Source organism: Paroedura picta, chromosome 4, assembly GCF_049243985.1.
Source record: "Paroedura picta isolate Pp20150507F chromosome 4, Ppicta_v3.0, whole genome shotgun sequence".
NCBI classification, from domain to species: Eukaryota; Metazoa; Chordata; class Lepidosauria; order Squamata; family Gekkonidae; genus Paroedura; species Paroedura picta.
The window spans coordinates 130659897-130684299 of NC_135372.1; positions in this window are offsets into that span (position 1 = coordinate 130659897).

A 24403-nucleotide genomic window follows, 5' to 3' on the forward strand; every position below is an offset into this window, starting at 1 on the left:
GGTCTTAAAGGTGCTACTGGACTCTGATTTTAATTTTGGAGGAGGCTAAGATCCACGAAAAACCAAACATATCCAAGTCTTAAAATTAAGTTATATTTCTGAGAAAAAAATCTAGCCATAAACTTATCCATCGTATCATTATGCAAGTCTGTAAGAGCAAAACAGAATCCACTTTAGTCTCAGTCCTTAACTTTGCCAACCTGAACAAAAGGTTTTGTATGTGGAATTGATAGGAATTCTGGTCAGAGACAGGTTGTTTTCAAGAAACCTATTCATTAGGTGTCAAGACAGGGTAAGTGAATCACTTAAGCTTTGTTCAATTGCTTCCTCTATTACACCCAATTACTTCATGACCAAAGAACATAGTGGAAGGGGGGGGGATCCTGGTTTCATTCTGCTCAGATAATGTAACTGATTTCACTTGGGACTACCTTGAAGACTGCTTGGAAGGTTAACTAAGTCCTAAATTAGGACTCGTCAGCTTTCACAGTGGTGGAAAGAGCTGTGTTGACTGAAACTTGTTTGCTGTTTTACTTATTTTTATTCATGTAGAGTAGCGATCCCCAACCTGTGGGCTGCGGACCACATGTGGTCCTTCGACTAATTGGAGGTGGGCCCCGAAGGGCGCCTTCTCCACCCCCCCCCCCGGCCCTTTACTTCATCCCCCCCGGCCCTTTACTTCATCCCCCCCAGCCCTTTACAACACATTTCATTGTTGTGGTGTGTCTGTATCTTATTTTGAAGGGATGTTTAAACATTACCATAGCAATCAGAGAGCGCTAGGGCAGTGGTTGAGAGTAGAGGAGTAAACTCCCCCCCACACCGGGCCTCAGTAAAAGGCGTTGAGTGGTCCCCAGTGATAAAAAGGTTGAGGACCACTGATGTAGAGGATGCCACCTCCCCAGAAACTTGCTCAAAGTCCCCCAACAAATGAAAACAATAGCACAAAATCATTAAAACAGCATCAATGCTTGTGATATTTCTTCACTTTATAAGAGCTTTGTTGTGACTATAGCAATACGTCTATGCTAGCATATGTAAGGATGCTACGAGGACCAAATATCTAGAGAATATGTATTTAGACATATCCCTAGTTGAGTTTACCAGACACCCCAGTGGAGCAAACCCAAATCCCCGGCCCCCAATCAGCTGGCCAGTTAAAAGACTTGCCAGTAGAAGAGGAAGGCCCAGGCCACATTGCTGACATTATACAGGAAGTGACATCATCATGCCAGTGACCAGCAGGAAACAGTCCAGTATTTGGGGAGAAATTCTATGGTAGAAGCTGTTTTTGCCCAAATATTAGAGCCTCAGTGAAGTCCAGCATGATGATGTCACTTTCTGTATAATACTATGACATGACCCAAGTCATCCACTTTTTCTTGCCTCATTCTCCCATCCCCCACTGGTTGCCAGAAGATTCCTGGAAACCTTACAGCTAGTAGTAAAATTTCTTTCAAAAAATGTCTGCTGTAGGGATAATTTTGAATTTCTTATATATATAGAGAGGCAAAGCTTCTTTTAAAAATGGGCTGAAGAAAGGAAGGGAGCCCAGCTAGGAAGGCCAGCTGGTTAGAGTGGCATGGCAAGCATGCTCAGCTGGCCTCCCTCGCCTTCATGACAGTCTGGAAGGTAGCGAAAAGCACACTTCCTGCTAGCCAGGAGGGATCAGAATGGAGTAGGGTTGTGGCAGAGGGGGGCTCATGGATGGCCACCCAGAGCACTGCATCTCCCCACCTACTGTAGCTTGCCTCCTGCCAGCTCTTCACCCTCCTGGAAGTACCAGGAGGAGGAGGAGGATAGGGGCAGGAAGAGGCTGCAATGGGTCCTTCTGATGCCTATTGGGGGAATGCTCCCTGGTGAGAGACCATCAGAGGTACATGTCGTCAGGAGGACCACACACTTTTTATGTATATAAATATGTTAAGGCTTAATAATATCTCCCTGTTAAAACAGTGAATCGTGCATTGGTGTTCTTGTGTATATTTGTCTGAGCACTTATTAGAGTTGTGTTTATCTTTTTTTATATTCAGAACTGAAACTATGACATGTTGTGGATCATGATCCCTAAGGACTTGTCGATATAAAAGTTTTTATCATTCCTAAGCTAAAACAAAGTCTTTTTAAAACTCTGTCCCTCCAATTATTTCTCTCTCTTCTAATATCTACCTAACTAGCTTCTGAGATGTCGATTTAGTCCTTGAAATTCTTCGTGCAAGCAGTATGCAGCCTAATGTGGTATGGTGGTTACAGGTTTAGGCTAGGGCAGGGGTAGTCCAACTGCGGCCCTCCAGATGTCCATAGACTACAATTCCCAGGAGCCCCTGCCAGCAAACGCTGGCAGGGGCTCCTGGGAATTGTAGTCCATGGACATCTGGAGGACCGCAGTTTGACTACCCCTGGGCTAGGGTCTGGGAGATTAAGGTTCGAAATCCCCAGTCGTCATGGAAGCATGCTGGTTAACTCTGGGCCAATCACCCATTCTCAGCCTAACCTATCTCACAGAGCTGTGGTCAAAAGAAAAGAGAGGGAACAGAAAAAGCCCTCAAGCTGCTCTGGTTCTCCAACTGGGGAGAAAGGCTGAGAACAAATGAAGCAATAAGGCACCCTCCCCTTACAAGTCCAAATAAATCAACAAAACTAGCAGGAAGAAGTAGAGAACAGGAAAACCTTGACAAAAATAGAAGAAAAAAGTTAAAATAGGGAACTCCGGCTTTGTGCTTTGTGGCACCTTATAGACTAGGAAATATTTTCAAAAGCTCACCTGTCAGCCAGCGTGGTAACTTTATAGCCTTTTAAACGGAATTCTCTTAAAACCCACTTTCAGCATTACTGCTTGGCCCGCTTTGCAATCAATGCCTTGAGTTTCTCTGTTATTTCATTTCATTGCCATTAAACAGAGAATTTCAAGGGACGGTGGGAAAGGGTCCCATTACATGAAATTATGGCCTGTCACTCCCCCCTTCTCCCCCCCCCGCCCCAAGAGCAGGAAAACTTGAAAGCTGACAGATTTATGCCATTTTCCAAAATGGCAAAAGTAGAAAGCGTTCATGTTTTGTGCCTACCAGTTTCCCAAAGGGTAATGCTGCAGTTCTTCAGCTCTGAAGTGTTCCACTGGAGGGAACAGCCAAGCAAGTGTTAGATATTTAATGGACTTTTTCACAAATCCACTCTGAGTTGTTAATATTAGCGATATGAAATATTTATGCTGGCAGAACGCTAGGATCCCATGTCAGGCATCTTGCCTAGCTCTAGCTCTAGCCAAGAATTGCTGGGAAGGAGGTGTAAGAGCATATTGGAAGGGGGAGGGAACCTCTTTGCACATGATGCTTTTACAGAACCCCTTTTCAGTTCAGCCTTTCAAAAAACAGACAATCTTAATCTCTTAACGGCATTTAGTACAGAGTGATTCAAACTACTTCGCGTACGTATCGAACTTTTAAAAGAGCAGGTATAAAACAAGGGGGGAGATCTCTTTTTCTTCTCAAAGGGATAATCAAAAGGAAAAGAGAATTCTGCAGTCTTCCAATAGCGGCAGTGAAATCTACAGGGATGCCAGCCTCCAGGTGGGAACTGGAGCTACAGTTCATCTCCAGAGTACAGAGATTAGTTTCCCTGGGGAAACATGGGTGCTCTGGTCTGCATGGCATTGGAACATGTCTCTCCAGCCCTGATATCTCTTGAATGGGTGGGAGTTGATTAATTTTTACTATATATTAAAAATCTGTTAAACATATATCAGGTGATATGACCATATACTAAGATGGTATAACTAAGAAAACGAAGATCGTGGCATCCGGCCCTCTCAATTCCTGGCAAGTAGATGGGGAAGAATTGGAGGTAGTGACAGATTTTATTTTCCAAGATCACTGCAGATGGGGACTGCAGCAAAGAAATTAAAAGACACTTGCTCCTGGGGAGGAAAGCTATGGCAAATCTAGACAGCATCCTAAAAAGCAGAGACATCACCCTGCCAACAAAAGTGTGTTTAGTCAAGGCTATGGTCTTCCCAGTTGCAATGTATGGCTGTGAAAGTTGGACCATAAGGAAGGCCGAGCTGAAGATGAAAAATACTTTGGCCACCTCATGAGAATGAAGGACTCCTTGGAGAAGAGCCTAATGCTGGGAGTGATTGAGGGCAAAAGAAGAAGGGGACGACAGAGAATGAGGTGGCTGGATGGAGTCACTGAAGCAGTAGGTGCTAACTTAAATGGACTCCGGGGAATGGTAGAGGACAGGAAGGCCTGGAGGATCATTGTCCATGGGGTCACAATGGGTCGGACACGACTTCACAACTAACAACATGACCATATACAGTCATGTTGACCTATCCACCCCTCCCAAAATGGCTAATGATGGGCCTGGAGGGGGTGGGAAGGGGAGGGGCCCTAGGTAGGCATGTAGACAGCTATGCTTCCTAACCATATCCTGCACTATCACACCACTTCTGGGGTTTCTGGAAGCCTGAAGAATGTTTCAAGGGTTTCTCAACAGTAAAAGGGTTGTGAAAGGCTGCTGTAACAGAACATCTTTTATAGTTTCAGTGGTAAGTCTGTTCCTTTCATCTGTCCACTGAGCATTCATTAAAGAGAATATTCTGTCAATATTTGCAATATGTCATGGAATGCTGAAGAAAAATAGGGCTACTTTAAGGGCTACTACTCAGAATTGCGGTCTGCATTGCAGTACTTCTGGAAGTATTTAACCTACTTGCCACTAGGTTACAGAACTGGTTAAAACATTTTCCATCATGAAATAGCTAAACATGTCACTGATTAGAGAGAAGACAACAACCTCTTTATGATTAATTGAAAACACCTTCTTGATTTATTGGGGGGGGGAGAGGAAAGAGGAAACATGACTGGACTTCGTTTTGGAGATTAAAATAAGCAAACATAGAACTGAAAGTTTAATTCAGTTTTCAGAAGTAAGTTTGTTACAAATTGATACATCTGATGTAGCGATTATAGTTTATGATCTGGTTGACGGGAAAGTCAAAAACGTTTGTGATGAAGTTGACATACCTGTTCATTATTCTATTTCTTTTTTTCTTCTTTATTGGAACCATTTCCCTCTTTTTTAGTCTGCATGCTGTTGTTAGTTGTGAAGTTGTGTCCGACCCATCGCGACCCCATGGACAATGATCCTCCAGGCCTTCCTGTCCTCTACCATTCCCCGGGGTCCATTTAAGTTTGCACCGACTGCTTCAGTGACTCCATCCAGCCACCTCATTCTCTATCATCCCCTTCTTCTTTTGTCCTCCTTCTTAGTCTGCATAAAATATATAATTAAAATTCTTTAAATTTTTTTACATCATCCATCATCATGTCTCTTTCTTTCCGGTATTTTATAGTTTGTTGCATATACACAAAGGGTATCTGTCAAAGTAGCCTTTCTCATCATTTTTACCATTGAGAAACCCCTGAATCATTCTTCAAGCTGCAAGAAACCCCAGAAGTAGCATGATCATGCAGAATCTAGTTGGGAAGCATAGCTGTGTACATGACCACCTGCCCACATGTCCCCTTCCCACCCCCTCCAGGCCCATCATTGGCCATGTTGGGAGGGGTGGAGCAACAAAACCAAGGATATGGCATGCACACTGATGACCTCATTTTATGAAAGGGTATTAGAACAATATCTGGGCATTGAGTTTCATGTTTTGAAGGTCTGCTGTCATGATGGTGGGAGGGAAGGCATGTGTGTTAGGAGGAGCCATGGGAAGAACCTAGGAAGCCCAGTCCAGCCTGATCTCACCAGATCTCCAAAGCTAAACAGGGTCTGTTCTGGTTAGCATTATGATGAGAGACCCCCCAAGGAAGTCCAGGGTCATGATGTAGAGGCTGATGATAGCAATGCACCGCTGAGCATCTCTTGTTTTGAAAACCCCATACAGTTGCTATAAATCAGCTTGGACTTGGGGGCAAAAGTGGGGGGGGGGGGAGACACCTGTAAGGCACATTACATACCACTTCAAAATTCCTGCCAGCGAGGCCTGGAGGACAGGTTTTACCCTAATTACAGCAGAGTCTGTTACATCCTTTCATTCTTTTCCAGAAGACCATAAAATAATTGTTAAAGGGAGAATTTGCTCCTTGTTTCTGTTGATGCCGGGATATGGGAGGAGGGTGTATCTAGCTCCCTTTCATCCATGTTCCACCCTGCAGCTGATTTGATTCTCACTTAACATTAATCACAGAGAATCAAGCTTTTTAAAAAAGCCCACCAATTCATGCCCTTCCTCCAGTATATCCCCATTTTTTTTTTCTGGTCACATTAAACCAGCCTTTCTCTACTTTTTTCACTGCTGAGAAATCACAGTCATCTCACCAGCGCTGCTTCCAGTTTGGGAGATGATGCAGTGGGTAAGCTAATGCCATTGTGGTCCCACTGAATTGAGCAGATGGTTGTAGCACAGCAGGGACTACTCCGGTAGACTTTCTCCAGGGCTGTTTTTCACTTCCTTCCCTGTCTGCTCCTGGATATACACAGCTACCCTGTTTTTTTGTGTTTTGTTGCAGCTGGCTTGCAGCTGTAGACAGCCAAAAAGTAATAAATCATCTAAAATCAGTATAAAATAGCATTGATGTTAATACAGCAAGGAAAATGTTTCTTTCAAGCAGCTCTTATGCCCATGGAATAAGAGGAAGAACACCTCTTTGGATGAAAGACTCACCCACCACCAGGGAAGCATGAGGAGAGCAAGTTCATAGGACCCAAGCAAAAGAAATAAAGATGTCTTCAATCTGGTTTAGTTTTGCCCTGACCTGGCTAGCCTTGACCAGTCTGCTCTCATCAGATCTCAAAAGCTAAATGGGGGCGGCTCTGTTTAGTATTTGGATGGGAGGCCTCCAAGGAAAACTTGGCTCCCAAAGAGGCAGCCAATGGCAAACTGCCTCTGAACGCTCCTTGCTTTGAAAATCCCATGACATCCCCATATGTTGACTGTGACTTGAAAGCACTTTCTATAACCCCTAATTTAGGTGCATCCTGCAGACGTTGGATAATGCACTTTCAATACGCTTTAGAAGCAGATTTTCTTATTTCGCACTGGGATAATCCAGTTGCAAAAGCTGGGTTATTTGCCAAAGTGTGCAGAATGAGTTTCAGAGGTTAAAGGTAAAGGTAAAGGTATCCCCTGTGCAAGCACCGAGTCATGTCTGACCCTTGGGGTGACGCCCTCTAGCGTTTTCATGGCAGACTCAATACGGGGTGGTTTGCCAGTGCCTTCCCCAGTCATGTCCGTTTACCCCCCAGCAAGCTGGGTACTCATTTTACCGACCTCGGAAGGATGGAAGGCTGAGTCGACCTTGAGCCGGCTGCTGGGCTTGAACTCCCAGCCTTATGGGCAAAGTTTTCAGAGTGCCTTATCACTCTGCGCCACAAGAGGCTCTTTTCAGAGGTTAGCCAGAGGTTAGCCATGTTGATTGATTTTTGCATTTCTATTCCATCCTTCCCTGGAGACTCGGGGCAGAGTGCAACATTTTAAAAACATACAGATTTAGAAATTTGGGAATGAGGGACTTGGGAATGTTCAGCCTGGAGAAAAGGAGGTTGGGAGGGGACATGATAGCCCTCTTTAAGTATTTGAAAGGTTGTCACTTGGAGGAGGGCAGGATGCTGTTCCCATTGGCTGCAGAGGAAAGGACGCACAGTAATGGGTTTAAACTACAAGTACAACGATATAGGCTAGATATCATGGAAAAAATTTTCACAGTCAGAGTAGTTCAGCAGTGGAATAGGCTGCCTAAGGAGGTGGTGAGCTCCCCCTCACTGGCAGTCTTCAAGCAAAGGTTGGATACACACTTTTCTTGGATGCTTAGGGCTGATCCTGCGTTGAGCAGGGGGTTGGACTAGATGGCCTGTATTGCCCCTTCCAACTCTATGATTCTGTGATTCTGTGAAACTCATTTCCCTACCACCGCATCCTTAACAATAAGGATTTGGTCTGAAGGACCAGATTCAAATCTAGTAGCATGTTATTTCTCTCTTGCTCTAAAGAAGCGGATTATATTTTGCCTTCGACCTCTGCCTCCCGCCTCCTTTCTTTGCAACATCCCTCCCACCTTTTGACTGGGCTATAAGGACTCAGGGATCTCCATTCATACATCTATTTGTACTTGTATCTTTGTCTTCCAAAAGTTTATTACTCCCAGAATTTTGCGTGCTTCCAAGATGCTACTGAACTCGAGAATCTAGCTCTTCTTCCGCATAAGGATGCTATTTTAAGCAGAAAAATCCATGCCACAAATATCAAAAATTCTGGAAATATGGAGCCCATTGCTCTTCTTCCTAAAATATTGAAACAGGAAATATTCTGAAGTACCTCCACAGGGAGGTCATTCCCACAGAGGTCATTCCAGTCTAAGTTTTCTAAATGACTCCCTTTGTGGAAACCAAATCTACCCTTTAGATATTTCATGGCAGAAGCAAAAGGCTTATAAGTTTTACAATCTGCCATCAGAGGTAATTACTGAGCGGCTGCTGACACCTGCAGTCTTCAATGGTTGGGCTGGAGCCAAGCAACTACATAGTTAATTACCATCGCAGTTTATCCTCATTACCATGTCCATGACACAGTAAATAATTAAAACTCTTTCCTGTAACAAATGCCATTTTTCTTGTTCCTGAGAAAGACGTCAGACACCTTTCTTCCTAAGTGACAGTGGGATAGAACCAATGCCTCAGCTTCCTTATGACACCCTTTTAACCAGGTCATTGAGACTAAAAATAACAGTGAAAAAACAGGAATGCTAAAAGCATTTCACTTAGACATTCTGCTTACATTCCAGGAAAGACCATAGTACCACTTGCTTGGATTTCAGTTGTTCGTACTATAGCAGTAATTCAGAACAACTTTTAAGTCTAGCGGCATCTTGAAGACCAACTAAGTTGCATTCAAGACATAAGTCAGCCTTTCTCGACTTATTTTTACTGTTGAGGACCGCCTGAAGCATTCTTCATGCTTTGAGAAACCCCAGAAGTGTCATGATCATGCAGCATATGGTTGGGAAGCAGAGCTGTGGACACGCCCACCCCAGGCCTCTCCCTTTCCCATCCCCTACAGACCCATCATTGGCCATTTTGGGAAGCTACCCTTCTCTGTTACCAAGCTCAAGGCAGTGTACAACGTATTTTACAACAAAATTAAAATCAGACTATAAAAACTATACAATAAATAATTAAAACTCAGTCCCAATGTTCCGTGTTAATATATCTGGGTGGTGTGGAGTGTCTGCGGAGGGAAGCATACAATTTTCTGTGTCTCCTGGCCTCAATCATATGCCTGGTGGAATCGCACCATTTTGCAGGCCTTGCAGAACTTTGATAGCTCCATCAGTGGCCACATTTCTGCCCACAGCATATTCCACCAGGCTGGGGCCAGGGCTGAAAAGGCCCTGGCCCTGGTTGAGGCCAGTTGTACTTCATTAGGGTCAGGGACCACCAGCATATTCACTTTTGTAGATCTTAGAGTTCATCTGGGGGTATATTGGGACAGGCAGTCCCTTAGATCCCTCGGACTGTGCAAAGCCTTAAAGGTTAGAACCAGCCCCTTGAATTTGATCTGAAATTCAAATGACAAACAATGCAGTTGCTGGACTAGCCCTTTAACTTATTCATCTCTGCGTTCAATCATATTATCCTTGACATTAAAAAAGAAGAAAAGCCCTACAAATCTGTTTTGTGTTGAGGAAAATCCCAGACATGTAATTTATGGTGAGCATTTAGTGAAGGGCTACTCAAGTTCATTACATCTATTATAAAAGGCCAATCTGATCAGCAGGTTTTTTGCATATGGAAGGAGGAGATCAGTGTGGATTTGACATTTCATCTGCACTTATTGTCAATACCAATTATTCTCGTCTCCAATTCATGTTAGGAGAGAGGATTTAAAGAAATTGACTACAATGCTTTCAAAAAAAAATTTTTTTTTTTGCTTCTACCAGCAGGATAAATATTAAGTGGAGGCATTAAGAGGATATTAAATAATGATCCCTCTTGAATTTCAAGCCCTGATTCACATAGCTCAAATGCTTTCCCATTCATCTAATTTGAGTTAGCTGCTCCGTCTGTTGTGCTGTCCTAGAACTCCTTTGCTTGTAGAAGGACAACCCGAAATTCATTTATTTTCATACTGCTAGCTAGCACCCAAATGCATCCCATGAAACAGATGCGTTATTTCAATGCTATTTGTGCATTCTATGTACGTTGCGAAAGTTGGACCATAAGGAAGGCCGAGCGTCAAAGAATTGAGGCTTTTGAACTCTGGTGCTGGAGAAGACTCTTGCGAGTCCCTTGGACTGCAAGGCAAACAAACCGGTCAGTCCTAGAGGAGATCAACCCTGACTGCTCTTTAGAAGGCCAGATCCTGAAGATGAAACTCAAATACTTTGGCCACCTCATGAGAAGGAAGGACTCCCTGGAGAATAGCCTAATGCTGGGAGTGATTGAGTGCAAAAGAAGAAGGGGACAACAGAGAATGAGGTGGCTGGATGGAGTCACTGAAGCAGTCGGTGCGATCCTAAATGGACTCCGGGGAATGGTAGAGGACAGGAAGGCCTGGAGGATCATTGTCCATGGGGTCACGATGGGTCGGACACGACTTCGCACATAACAACAAATGTACGTTGCTGGTTCAAGACACTGAATGTAGAAATGTCATGAAATATCTCTGGTTCAAGATGGCTCATCTCTAAGACCGTTTATGCACTGAAGGTTTCATGCCGAGCTGCAGGCTGGAGTTTTAGTCGTGGCAGATTGTCCCACCTCTTCCTGCACCTACATGGGGGAGCACTAGGCCTGGTGCATGTCGTCCGCCCCTGATTTGTGCTCCTGCACAGGAGCTGGGGCAGTGAAGTTCCCAGTGCATCAACGGTCTAAGACATTAAGGGACAACTGTTACTGTTCTAGAGGGAAGCGGATTAGTGCCGGCCGCTGAAAGAGTGACAAACAGTACTGACTGCCTAACAAGGTCTAGAGGCAACAGGGAGTTCTAGATGTTTATATGCAAATTCGAGAAGCGTCCAAAGTAAAATGTCAGAGGAAAGCATAGATAAAGGTAAAGGTATCCCCTGTGCAAGCACTGGGTCATGTCTGACCCTGGGGGTGACGCCCTCAAGCGTTTTCATGGCAGACTCAATACGGGGTGGTTTGCCAGTGCCTTCCCCAGTCATTACCGTTTACCCCCCAGCAAGCTGGGTACTCATTTTACTGACCTCGGAAGGATGGAAGGCTGAGTCAACCTTGAGCCGGCTGCTGGGATCGAACTCCCAGCCTCATGGGCAGACAGCTTCAGACAGCATGTCGCTGCCTTACCACTCTGCGCCACAAGAGGCTCTTAAAGCATAGATACTGAGGGCATTTCAGAAGCTTGGTAGGATGAAGAGAGAGGGACACAGTGATTCCATGATATAAATTAGATATAAAGAGCTGGAACAAGGCAGTGGAAAAGAATCCTTTCCTACTCTCACCCACCTGATTGGTAGCAGCTCTAACTGAGGCCTCCATAGATATGTTTGGGGGGTTGGGGATTGGATTTGAAAGCTTATGGGGGAAGCCTACCAAATTATGAATGAGTTTTGAATGATCAAGAAAGATTTCCCCTTAATTCTATACTTTTTAATGTAATCTGCCAAGCCCTTTTCTGATTTGTACCTGGACATGTTTGTGCATAATTCTGAAATCTGAAGTTGCTAGGGTAGGTCACAGTTCAAGAGCACTTTCATCTTTATTTTCTATCAAAATATTTCTGAAGGACCATTGAAATTAAAGGACTTTGGTCGTTCAAATTGCAGCACATGTTTAACTTCTGAATATAAATCTTGTTTGTACAAATTGGAATATAATGAGTTTTAAACAACACATGAATGGCTATGTAAAATTACAGTGTGATAGTGTCTGTTGGATTCCAGATACTCTGGTTTTCTATCCTGGCAACACCCAGGAGTTATTTTGGGGGGTAGGACTAGGAATTGCTCAGCATCACCATCTCATCACTTCTCATTGCGTAGGTGGTGGAAGTGATGCCGCACATCACCACGATATTCTAGCAAGCTCACAAATCTCTATGGTAAAACCATAAAGATTTGGAGGATTGCTAGAGTATTGTGGTGGCATGTGACAAAATCATGATGACATTCCCCTCTGTTTTCTCCCATTCCTGAACTAGGCGGAGGCAGCAGGCAGCTAGAAGTGGTAGATGGGAGATCTTCCATTATAATGGGAACTCAAGTTCCCTTGTGTTCAAATCAATAGTAAGATGAAAGCAGGGGCAACACTGCTTTGAGAATCTAGAATGTTTAGCATTCCTCCTGCCTCAGTTCTCTCCTGCATGCTCTCCAAGGCTATTAAAAATTTCCAGCCCCACTAGTCTGGTCTCTGGAAGGCATGGGTAGGAGAGAACTAGGGGATGGGGAAAGGGTTAATCTGTGCACAACATTCCTTTTCTGCTCACTGATTCCATCCTCCAAATGTTTCCCATCAAAGAACATAAGGACCAAGGGTCCATCTCGTCCAGCATCCTGTCTCACACAGTGTCCAATCAGTTCCTCTAGAGGGCCAACAACAGGGCAAAGCTTTCCCCTGACGTTGCCTCCCAGTTCTGGGATTCAAAGGTTTAGTGCTTCTGAATGCGGAAGTTATCCTCTGTTACCATTGCTAGTAGCCACTGATAGACCTATCCTTCATGAATCTAGACAATCCCCTGTCTGTTGCTGTGGCCATTGCTACATGCTCTGGTAGGAGATTCCACATTTTATTCACTCTCCATGTGAAGAAGTGTTTTCTTTTATTCCATCCTGAATCTACTGTTCACCAGCTTCATTTTGAGTTTTAGCATTTTGGGAGAGGGGAACATTTTTTTTTCTTTGTCAGTTCACTCCATTCCATGAATAATTTTTTAAGCCTCTATCTTGAGATTCCCTGGGTTGCTGAGCAGTAGTTTGTAAGATTTATTGAATTTTTGAGCAGTGCCTCTTTAATTAAAATAATGCACCAAGAATCAGTAATTGTGTAAATTTGGGTGCTTTTACACTGGTATCTTCCTTACTTGCCTGGTATATTCAGAAAAAATTATTACCAAAGATTAATCAAGGACGGTAAAAACAAAAAACCCTTCTGAAACATCATAAAAACCCATCATTCTAAATATCTGCTCTTTAAAATAAAGTGAATACAATCTTTAGTTTCTTGTACTTCTGCCAGAGTGCGGTTAATGCAGCTGATAGGGTATAGCTTAAATAAACACAAACATAGGGGTGTAAAACAAAATGTTACTTTTATTATAACCATAATAGTATCGACCGTGCTGATGTAATAGAGGATAACATTACTGCTGAGCAACCGTAACAGTTATCAAAATAATCTCGTTAATGTCCCTGTTGTCTGCCTTTCCCTTTGAAACTGAAATACTGACTTGCTTCCACTTACTTATTTGTGGAATTCATTTCAGAACATTTCTCTTTCCTCACTCCCGAAGCACATACAAAAACACAGAGACAATAAATGTAAAACATACCAACCGAGCTGACTGATCGCTATTCATAAAACAAATTATTAAAAAAGCCAAAGGCGCAAGATAATTTTAGTCTTTTCAGCAATATTTGGCATTTATGCGATACTTTCCCTAAGTAATCAGGTCTTCTAAGACAAATGAAATATTTTTAGAACCTAATATTTAATGTTTTATCTGATGTATTTCAAATCTTTTGTAAGCAGCCCTAAGCCTCCAGGAAAGGACAGGGAATAAAGAGGATAAATAAATAAATACAATAATGATACGAACCCATGATTAATTATAGTATTCCATTAGGGGAGGGGGTGTGGCTAGAATTACCAGCTCCAGACTGGGAAATTTCTGGAGATTTGGGCAGCCCTGGATTAAGCAAAACATGCACGTATTTAGGGCAACAAAGGAAGGGGGCACCACCAAGTATATCCCCCCCTCACTGTCATTCCCTTAACTCTTTCACTGCCACACTCAACTTTACTCAACTGACAAGCTAATTTTTCCTAAATGTTATATTTAATATAATTATGGGGTCTGGCCTGGAAGAACACTGAATTTTTAAATCTCTTATTTCACTTTCAGCACTTATTGAGTTTTCATGGCTTGTCAGTTAAACCACGGAAGGGCTGAGGGGTGCCATTGTTTGGCTGTGTTTAGGGTGTCATTTGCCCTTAATATGGCCTTGAATTTGGGGGTAGAGCCAGGGAAGGACAAAATCTGTGAAGAGAGTTCAGCTGGGTTGTGTTGCTAGAAAGCCCACTATATCTACTCAAGGGTCACTGATCATTGTAATACGGATATATCAGTTATAATTCTGAGACCACTACAGGCCCCACATGGAAGCTGATAACCCTAGCTGTGGCTCAGTGGTAGAGCATCAACTTGGCATACAGAAGGCTGCAGGTTCAGTCCCTCACATGTCCAATTAAGGAGAAGGTAGTAGTTAATGTGGAAAGCAATACCAATTATTCTTGTTTCCAATTCTTGTTGGGAGAGAGTTCTGAGAGGAACATGTAACCATCTAGTGTTTGCTTCCAGGTCTATGCTTCCTGAGCTCTAGAATTCTAACTGAACTTCAGACAACAGAGGTCGTTCCCACTACTGAAAATGGCTACAGTGGGTGGACTCTGTGGCATCACACTGTGGCATCACACTATTTGGAGTATACTATACTATATTTGTAGTATACTGTACTATATTATACGCTCTCCAGAAATTTCCCAAACAGGATCTGGCAACCCTAATCAAGCCTAGCCACAAAGTATTCCTCCACAAAGGTCAAAATAGGCCTTGTCCCATCCCTCTGCCTTTTACTTACAGAAACTGAAGCCTGGGCTGCTGTGGCTGCCTAGCAGTAGCCAATGAGAGAATTTGTTGCCAGTCAGAGTAGGCAATACTGACTTTGATTCCCCAATAGCCAGACTCAATAGAAAGCAGCTTCATGTGTTCGTTTGTGTGTGTGTGTGCACGTATGCATGTGTGTATGCATGTAAAGTAAGAGTCTCATACACTTTTATGGCCACAGTAAGGATGACATCAGGTTTTTTTTAATAACTGAAAAATACTAAAATATTTTAAGAGACGTGCATAATATTTTCAGGAAAGGTGAAGGAAGGATGGTTAAGAGTTGAATATACCAGGTTTTCAAATTCAGGGTATATTCTAACTATATATGTGCCACTGTGCAAGCAGTCTGTGACCCTCATCCCAAACACTGTGTCTCTCTGTGCTAACTTGCTTCTGACTGATGGCAACCCTATGAGTTAATGTCCTCCCCAAGGTCCTCTTGTTAAGGTCGGCAAACTGTGGCTTCATTGATTGGTCAATCCATCTCAAACATTAGCACAGACACAAACTTTAAAATACTAAGACAGGAAAGAGAATAGGAAAAAAGGACAGGCAGAGAGAAACAGAAATGTAAGAGGAGTCATCCCTACACCAGCCCAAGAGAGAGAGTCCACCAGCACTTTAAAGACCAAGATTTCCAGGGCACAAGTTATTGAGAGATAGTTCATATCAGAAGAAGGCAGGTTTGATTGATATGCTTGACTGTTTCCGCACAAGGAATCTGCCCCTGGACAGTTTCTGGTTGCTGGTGGGGTTTAGAGCCCCCTCTACATGACATCACCTACATCCTGACACTGTCCAGGGCTGGCTCGCATTTTGCCCAGATTTGCCTCGGGATGAGGGAAATCACCAAAAGTGGATTTGCCACTTTTTATCTCACATCCCATCGGTGAGCAACCAGTGAGGAACCAGGGGCAAGACCATATGGAGGGGGAAAGGCACAATAGTCTCTGCAGCACTGTCCTGCCCTCGCATCTGCCCTCCCCTCTCCATGTCCTGCTCAGAGTAATTTCTTTTAATGGCATAGTCTGCATTGCAGTACGACAGCAAAGCTACATTGTCAAAGGTAAAATAAAATCTCTAAAGTGTCCACGGTCTTTTGGGGATCAGGCAGGCAAAACACAGCCCTGTGGAGATGGGAAATGAGCTGGGAAAGGGAGGGGGGGGGCGGTGATTGAGCAGCCTTCTCCTGTTCACACAGGGGTCTGAGCACTTTATTTTTAAACCAACCATTTACACAAAATGACTTGTTAGGCTCCAGGGACCATGTTCAGCATCTGTTCATCTGCACAGAGGAGGTGCAAAATAAAAATTTTAGGGAGAAAGAGAAGGGTTAATTGATCTGAAATCACTCCTATTCTTAAAAACAAACTATTGAAAGTCCAAGCAAGCAACTAAAAGTCTAGCTAAATTGCATTCATTCATATGTGTGCATGTGTCACCCTTCCCAAAGACTCAGGCAGTTTACATAAAACAGGAATGAGCAAAAAGCTCAAGGAATTGGTTTACCTCTGCCTCTTCCATCCCACTCTAGCCAGTTCACCAAGCCCTTCTCCATTTCTGCTCCTCGTGGTGAGGGGTAAACAGCTTGAGAACCTGTCATGGAGGAGAGGATCAGCAAAACAACCCTTCTCCACCAATGGATGGTGTTTTCCATAGGTAGGAAAAGCCATTTCATTCACTTTTCATTAGCAAAAGTCAGTATAAATAAAATAGAACCCACAATTTGTCAGTAGATTCAAATGAGTAGCTGTGTTGGTCTGAAGAAGCACAATAAAACCAGAGTCCAGTAGCAGCTTTAAGACCAAGAAAGATTTATTCAAGGCGTGAGCTTTCCGGTGCAAGCACTCTTCCTCAGATTATTTGTCAGTAAAGAGTGTTGACAGTCACTGATCTTACTGTCCTTTTGTATCAATGAATACGAACAATGGAGGAATAAACTCAGCAGCTGCTTTCAGTGGTTGCCACATTTAGGGTCAGCAGATTTGTGGGTGGAGCCTGGCAGGGCAAGGTTTAGAGACAGGAGCGAGCTCAGCAAAGATATGATTTCATATCCACCTTCTAAACCAGCCATTTTCTCTTTGTAGTTTGGAAATTGCTTGTAACTTTAGGCAACCTGCCCCAGCTCAAACTGTAGCCTGCAGACCGACACGAGGTGTGGAATTGGCCTTTAGAGAGTTTTAGATGTTAGAATCTGAGTATTCTTTATATTTGAAAGGCTTCATTACTGTGTTTATCCAAAAACATGTCTGTTTTTCGTTTTGTATTAGTGAGTTCCACTGAACACCCCTGGCTTCTAGAAGGTGGGAACTCTTTATTATTAGTAGTACCACTATTTTCCTTTCCTAGAAGAACCAGTATCCTTCTGACTGGAGCACTTTCTCTCACATGTATCTGAGGAAATCCTCACACCAGATTTCCCCATTTCTAACCGGGCTGGGATCCTCTTTCCTGAAAAGAATTCTCCATCTAGTTGGCCTGAATTGGGAAAATCACCTCACTGCCCAAATTTCCACTGCCAAATATTTGCCCCAGTTCTCCCAACAGCTAAGGCACAGGCAGGTTCTGTTAAGACTGTTCTCTGAAGCAGAATCAGACTTAATTCACTTCAGTAAGTTCCCATAACAATTTACACTTAGCTGTTGCTGGCCAATCAAAGTGCTTTGAGCAGACTGCTGCTCAAGCTCCCTCTGCCTACTGAAGATTTTTAACCCTTCACTCACTGTTGCTGTTACTTCAGCATATATGATCTGACTTTCGAAGTGTTGTCCATCACACATGGGAGGGACAGTGGAGTACAATGCCATGGAGTCCACCCTCCCCAAAAGCAGCCCATTTCTCCAGGGGAACTGATCTTTGTAGCCTGGAGACAAGCTGTAATTCCAGGGGATCACTAGGTCCCACTTGAAGACTAAAAGATAAGCTACTGCTTATACAGAAAAATCCAGTTGTGAATGGTTGCTTTAGCACACCGCATTACTGCAATATTCAGGGCTGTGAAGATGCAGTCGTAGTTGATATTTAAATATTTCCAGCCAGTCCACAATCATGGAGCATTTGAAACTGAGCCTTTTCTGTTTCTATTTCCCTGTTATATCCACTTTTTTTGTTTTGTTTTTGCAGAAGCTCATTATTATGTTTAATCCAACCTTGTAATCCACAGGGGGTTCCTTGATTGCTTTCAGGACCATAGCAGAGAAATGCACTACGGGCATGAATGAATAAGTTATCTCAATAAAATCACATCCAAGTATGGTGTGTATCAGCTGCAGACTTTCTGCACAGAATTCAGAAAGAGGTTGTTCCTCAATGCTACTGTTTTATACAGCACATTTTCTCGTGCTCCGTTCCTAAATTCCACTTACATCATCCAGCTGTGTTATTTCTACACATGGCTGAGCAATTCCTTTTTTGTTCTTTAGGACGGACTCACATTGCTGTGCTGTAAAACTCTAGTGACTCGGTGAGCCGGTGCAGCAGAGTGGTTGGCATGTCAGGCTAGGACTTGAGAAAACCTGAGTTCCAATCCCCATTCAATCATTAAGTAACCTTAAGACAGTCTATCAGCCTAGCCTACCTCACAGGGTTATTGGGAAGATAAAATGGAAGAAACTGTGTATGCTATGGAACTCTTCAGAGAAAGGGCAGGATAAAAAGACAATTGATAGATGATACACAGATGATGGTAAAATTGTGCAAATGTAGTGAAACCCAAGCACTCCAAATTTGGGTGACAATCTCATGAAAATTTACTGGATATGCATGGATTATATGCTTAAGGTTAGACTAGGGTAAGGGAAATGGCATCACCAACAATAATTCACTGAAAACCCAGAGACATCAAAGAAGACAGTTAGTTCATGACCAGGGTAAATAAGTATGCGTTATGCCCAAACTGGGTTGCCAACTTTGGCTTGGGAAATTCTTGGAGACTTAGAGGTAGATCCTGTGGGGACAGGAGAGATCCCAGCAGGGGTGTGGTTCCATAGAGTCTACTCTCCAATGCTACCATTCCCCCCTGGAGATCAGGTGCAATACCTGGAGGATGGCACCTAGGGTTGCCTGCTCTAGGTTGGGAAAAAAATGGATATTTGGGGGGTTTGGAAAGGGGTGTGGTCAGAGGCGGGTAAAGTTAAGAAAGGGGTGGGGTCTGACAAGGTTAGGGTTTGGAAAGGAGAGGGACTTTAATGGAGTATGGTGACATTAAGCCCGCCATCCGCAGTGGACCTTATCTCCAGAGGAACTGATTTCATTCACCAGGACATCTCCAGCCCCACCTGAAGGCTGGCAACCCTAGCAAGGCAATGAAGGCCTCCCTCCCCCCCCCACCCCACCCAAACACACATAGTTTCTCTTGGTGTAGTGGTTAGGAGTGCGGACTTCTGATCTGGCAAGCTGGGTTTGATTCCCCGCTCCTCTACATGCAGCCAACTGGGTGACCTTGGGCTCGCCTGATAAAGCTGTTCTGACCGAGCAGTGATATCAGGGCTCTCTCAGCCTCACCCACCCCACAGGGTATCTGTTGTGGGGAGAGGAAAGGGAAGGGGAATGTAAGCCGCTTTGAGCCTCCTTCGGGGAGAGAAAAGCGGCGTATATGAACCAACTCTTCATCTTCTTCAGTAATATCTGGGTTCTCTCAGCCTGCCTCACAGGGTGTCTGTGGTGGGGAGAGGAAAGGGAAGGTGAATGTAAGCTGCTTTGAGACTCCTTCGGGAAGAGAAAAGTAGCATATAAGAACAAACTCTTCTTCTTCTACTCCAAATCCTAGGTTGATTCCAACCAGGTTTTGTATGGGTAAAAAAGGGAGGGAGCCACTTTTGAGCACTGAGAAGCTGGGGATCTCGGAGGAGAATTGAGTGAGGCTGAGTTTTAAAAGACGGCTGGATCCAAGCCCCCGTGCACAGTTCTCATTTACACGCTGGACCCTCCAGAACCAGAAGGCATATTTTGAAACATCGCCGTTTGTTGATAAAGGAAGCAGGCCAACAAGTAGAATGTGAAATTCTCCTGGCAAATGGATCACATAATGTTGAGATAGTAAAGCAGACGTACCATCTCTGGAATGTGCCCGGGAGGTAGGTCTTGCATTCACTTCTGCAGAACGTACACTCTTGCATGTCATATCTGGGAACGAAACACATTCATCAGTTTTGGGCTGATCCCCGCCCAGAGGAAAACTCTTCCTCGCGGCAGCTCCGGCCGGCCTGTTGCATTACATCTCAGTCATTCTCTGCAAAGAGCTTGCCCTTCCCATTCATTAAGATTTCACAAATGGCATAGCGAAAGGTAAAATAACAGGAGGAAGGTTGGGAAACTTTCGACCTGCCTTCAGACATCAGAGAAAACCATGCCGGAGCCCACGGTATTTGTTTGGCGGCAGGAGCTACGGCTTCAATGAATGTTTCGGAGAGGAGGTTGCCTCAGATGTCTGGTCTGAGGAGCTGTTTCACAAAAGAAGCCACTCTCCATTGTTCTCACAGACATAACCTCCAGGCATGGCTTCATCTCCCCACAAACCTGACTCTACTGCAGCCGGATGGAGAGTCTTCCCTGTGGAGAGTTGCTAGGCAACTGTCCATCAACTTGGCTTACTGTGAGGGATCCAGTGCTTGCAGCAGGAGTACCAGCTGCTGTAGGACTGGGCTAGATTTTCGTATCGTTTGTGAGGCTGTACAGAAAAGCAAGTATGCACATATTTTAAATTAAAGATTCCCCACCACCACTACATCAAGCTGCATTTTCGATCAGTCTTTTGCGGAGATAAATCAGGTTACAGGACTTTTGGATGTAGCTTCACATTTTTACACTGAAATATTACCCTGAGAGAATCACAGAATGACAGAATCATAGAGTTGGAAGGGGCCATGCAGGCCATCTAGTCCAACCCCCTGCTCAATGCAGGATCAGCCCAAAGCATCCTAAAGCATCCAAGAAAAGTGTGTATCCAACCTTTGCTTGAAGACTGCCAGTGAGGGGGAGCTCACCACCTCCTTAGTCAGCCTGTTCCACTGCTGAACTGTGGGGAGAGTCAAGCGTTGTTTGCCAAGCTGGGTTGCCAGCGCTGGACTGGGAAAATCCTGGAGATTTTGGAGGCGGAGCCTGAGAGGGGCGGGGTTTGGGGTGGGGAGAGTCCTCAGCAGGATATAAAGCCATAGCACCCATCCTCCAAGCTAAAGCAGCCATTTTCTCCAGGGAAACTGATCTCTGCCATCTGGAGATTCATTGTGATAGTGGAAGATCTCCAGGTGCAACCCTATTTTCAATGTACCAGGGAGCTGTATAACATCTACATTAATCCATGAGAACAAAGCTTCAAGAAATTCCATAAATTGTCTCTTTACGTAACTCCTGTAAACTCTCTCCCAGTGTGACGTTTTCGGGTGGTGCCAGCATTTGCCAACTCACAACTGGGTTTCACAACATCTCAAGTTCAACCAGGTGTCCAGCTCAGAAACACGCCTGAGCTTAAAATGGATGTGAGCAATGGTAAAACTTAAAACTGTTCTACTTCTGATCGCTTAGGGTTGTGAGGATTTGAATCGGTTCCAATTGGCTCCAAAAGGATCTGACTCTGGGTTTTCCAAGTGCTGCCTAATTTGGCCATATGTCTTTGCTCCACAAATGCTGATTAAAACTGCACACTATTCATTTTCAACATTAGCAACACTAGAAATGCAGTACTGAGAACTCGTTTTTGCATCCTTAACAACTCCATCCCCCTCCCTATAATTTCACAGCCATTGTGTGAGTCAGTTTGGTGTAGTGGTTAGGAGTTCAGACTTCTAATCTGGCATGTTGGGTTCGATTCTGCTCTCCCCCACATGCAGCCAGCTGGGTGACCTTGGGCTCGCCACGGCGCTGATAAAACTGTTCTGACCGAGCAGTGATATCAGGGCTCTCTCAGCCTCACCCACCTCACAGGGTGTCTGTTGTGGGGAGAGGAAAGGGAAGGCGAATGTAAGCCACTTTGAGACTCCTTCAGGTAGAGAAAAGCGGCATATAAGAACCACCTCTTCTTCTTCTTCTTCAGTAATATCAGAGCTCTCTCAGCCTCACCTCCCTCACAGGGTGTCTGTTATGGGAGAGGAAAGGGAAGGCGGATGTAAGCCACTTTGAGACTCCTGGTATAGAAAAGCGGCATATTGTAACCAACTCTTCTTCTTCCTCCTCTGTTTCCTCTTCTTCTTCTTCTTCTTGATCTCCCCCCCACCTCCAAGAAACAGCTGTATCTTACAGATGAGGGCCAGGTGAGTTTATCTCATTGTCACTGTAGCTTTTAGTGATCACTCCAGAAACTCCCAGCAGGAGGCTTGGGCAAAGTGGGGGATGCCCCTATGACTTATCAACCAACTTCAATCAGCCCAATAACTTCTCTCTCCCTTGCTCTTTCCTGCGTTAACCAAATTAGAATTGAGTTGGGAAATTTAGCTAGTGAAAGAGATATTAATGGAATTCTCTCCCTGTGTATACCAGGGTCCTTCCCTTGGAAACGTGTTAAAAATAAATAGGTGTATAGAATTATAGCTATCATTTACATCAGGGGTAGTCAAACTGCGGTCCTCCACATGTCCATGGACTACAATTCCCATGAGCCCCTGCCAGCATGGACATCTGGAGGGCTGCAGTTTGACTCCCCCTGATTTACATTCTAAAAATTAATTACTTAAAATGACCAATTCCCTAAAACAACCAATAGATATCTAACTACCTACCCCCCCAATCTTGTGTTCCCCACTTTTTTGGACAGATCAGAGGGAGAACCAGTTTGGTGTAGTGGTTAGGAGTGCGGACTTCTAATCTGGCATGCCGAGTTCGATTCTGCACTCCCCCACATGCAGCCAGCTGGGTGACCTTGGGCTCGCCACAGCACTGATAAAACTGTTCTGACTGGGCAGTGATAACAGGGCTCTCTCAGCCTCACCCACCCCACAGGGTGTCTGTTGTGGGGAGAGGAATGGGAAGGTGACTGTAAGCTGCTTTGAGATTCCTTCGGGTAGAGAAAAGCAGCATATAAGAACCAACTCTTCTTCTTCAGTAATCTCAGGGCTCTCTCAGCTTCACCCAACTCACAGGGTGTCTGTTGTGGGGAGAGGAAAGGGAAGGCGAATGTAAGCCGCTTTGAGCCTCCTTCAGGTAGGGAAAAGCGGCATATAAGAACCAACTCTTCTTCTTCTTTCCGGAGGTTGCTCTGACCTCAACTGTAGGCCTGGTGGAAGAGTGCTGCCTTGCAGGCCCTACGGAACTGCCATAGCTCCACTGGTCTCAGGCGGCATCTCATTCCACCAGATTGGAGTCAGGGCCATATCGTATATAATATAACATTATTGATTATTTTAATCAATCAATCGATCGATTTGTTTCTATTTTAAATTCAGACCTAGAATCATAGAATCATAGAATCATAGAGTTGGAAGGGACCTCATGGGTCATCTAGTCCAACCCCCTGCACTATGCAGGACACTCGCATCCCAATCGCTCATCCATTGTAACCTGCCACCCCTTTGCCTTCACCTCTAGTCCATTCTCATATAGAAGTGTGTGTACTGTTGGTGATGAGCAAAGCGTTCAGCTGCCACAGAATGGAAATTTTCAGCAGACACACAAAGGAACAGTGCCAGCCTGTAGAAGTGGACATTTCTTTGCTTACACGTTATCCTGCAGTCTCACCCCTGTAAATACATGCTAATAAACAAGAAGCTTTGGGCTTTATTGTTTATTTTTAAGACTCTCACACTGCACCAAATGTCATGTTTCTTTTGCCTGTGGATATTGCCATTACTCTTATGTCCTGGGGGGTGCTGAAATCTTGGGTGACATTTAGCAGTGTTTGTCTTCTGTACAGCCGCCTCCAATGCATACTTAAGATGCTACCCTTTGTGTTCAGTTCTGAAGTGGAGCAAAGCATACAAGGACTGCATTCCTTTGGAAATACAGTTTTCTGGAACAAAGGAGGAATGTTGCTATACAGCAGTGGTTCTCAACCTTCTTAATGCTGTGGCCTTTTAATACAGCTCCTCATGTTGTGGTGAACCCCAACCAGAAAATTAGGCAAGGGTTCTTTCACAGGAATTAAACCAAAACTGACCAATGGCGTGAAGATCCATGGTTCAGGATTGCATATGAATTGGTTTTTTCCGGGGTTTCTCAGTTCAGTTCTGCCTCTTGTCCCACCATGCTGATCTTGCTCTTTTCTGCTGGCAGGCAGAGTAGCAACAGTGGCAGCACCCCCCCCCCTCAGTCAAAATGCTTCCCCTGCCGTGATCCCACAACCCAAAGGGGTCCTGACCTCCAGGTTGAGAACCACTGATATACAGTGACGGTGATCTTTATGTTAAGTCTTAAAATGCCCAGCAGCTTACATATGCTTGCTTTTTGCTTGATAGACTTGACACAACATGTTAGAAGCAGAATTCTATCTTTAACTGCTCCTGTGGAGTGGATAAAATAAAACAGTAAGGGCCCCAAGGGCGGGCCCTGTCCGGGATGAGGAAGGGTGCCGATTGGCCCCTTCCCCAGGACTGACAATCGGAGGGACCAATCGGCAGGCGC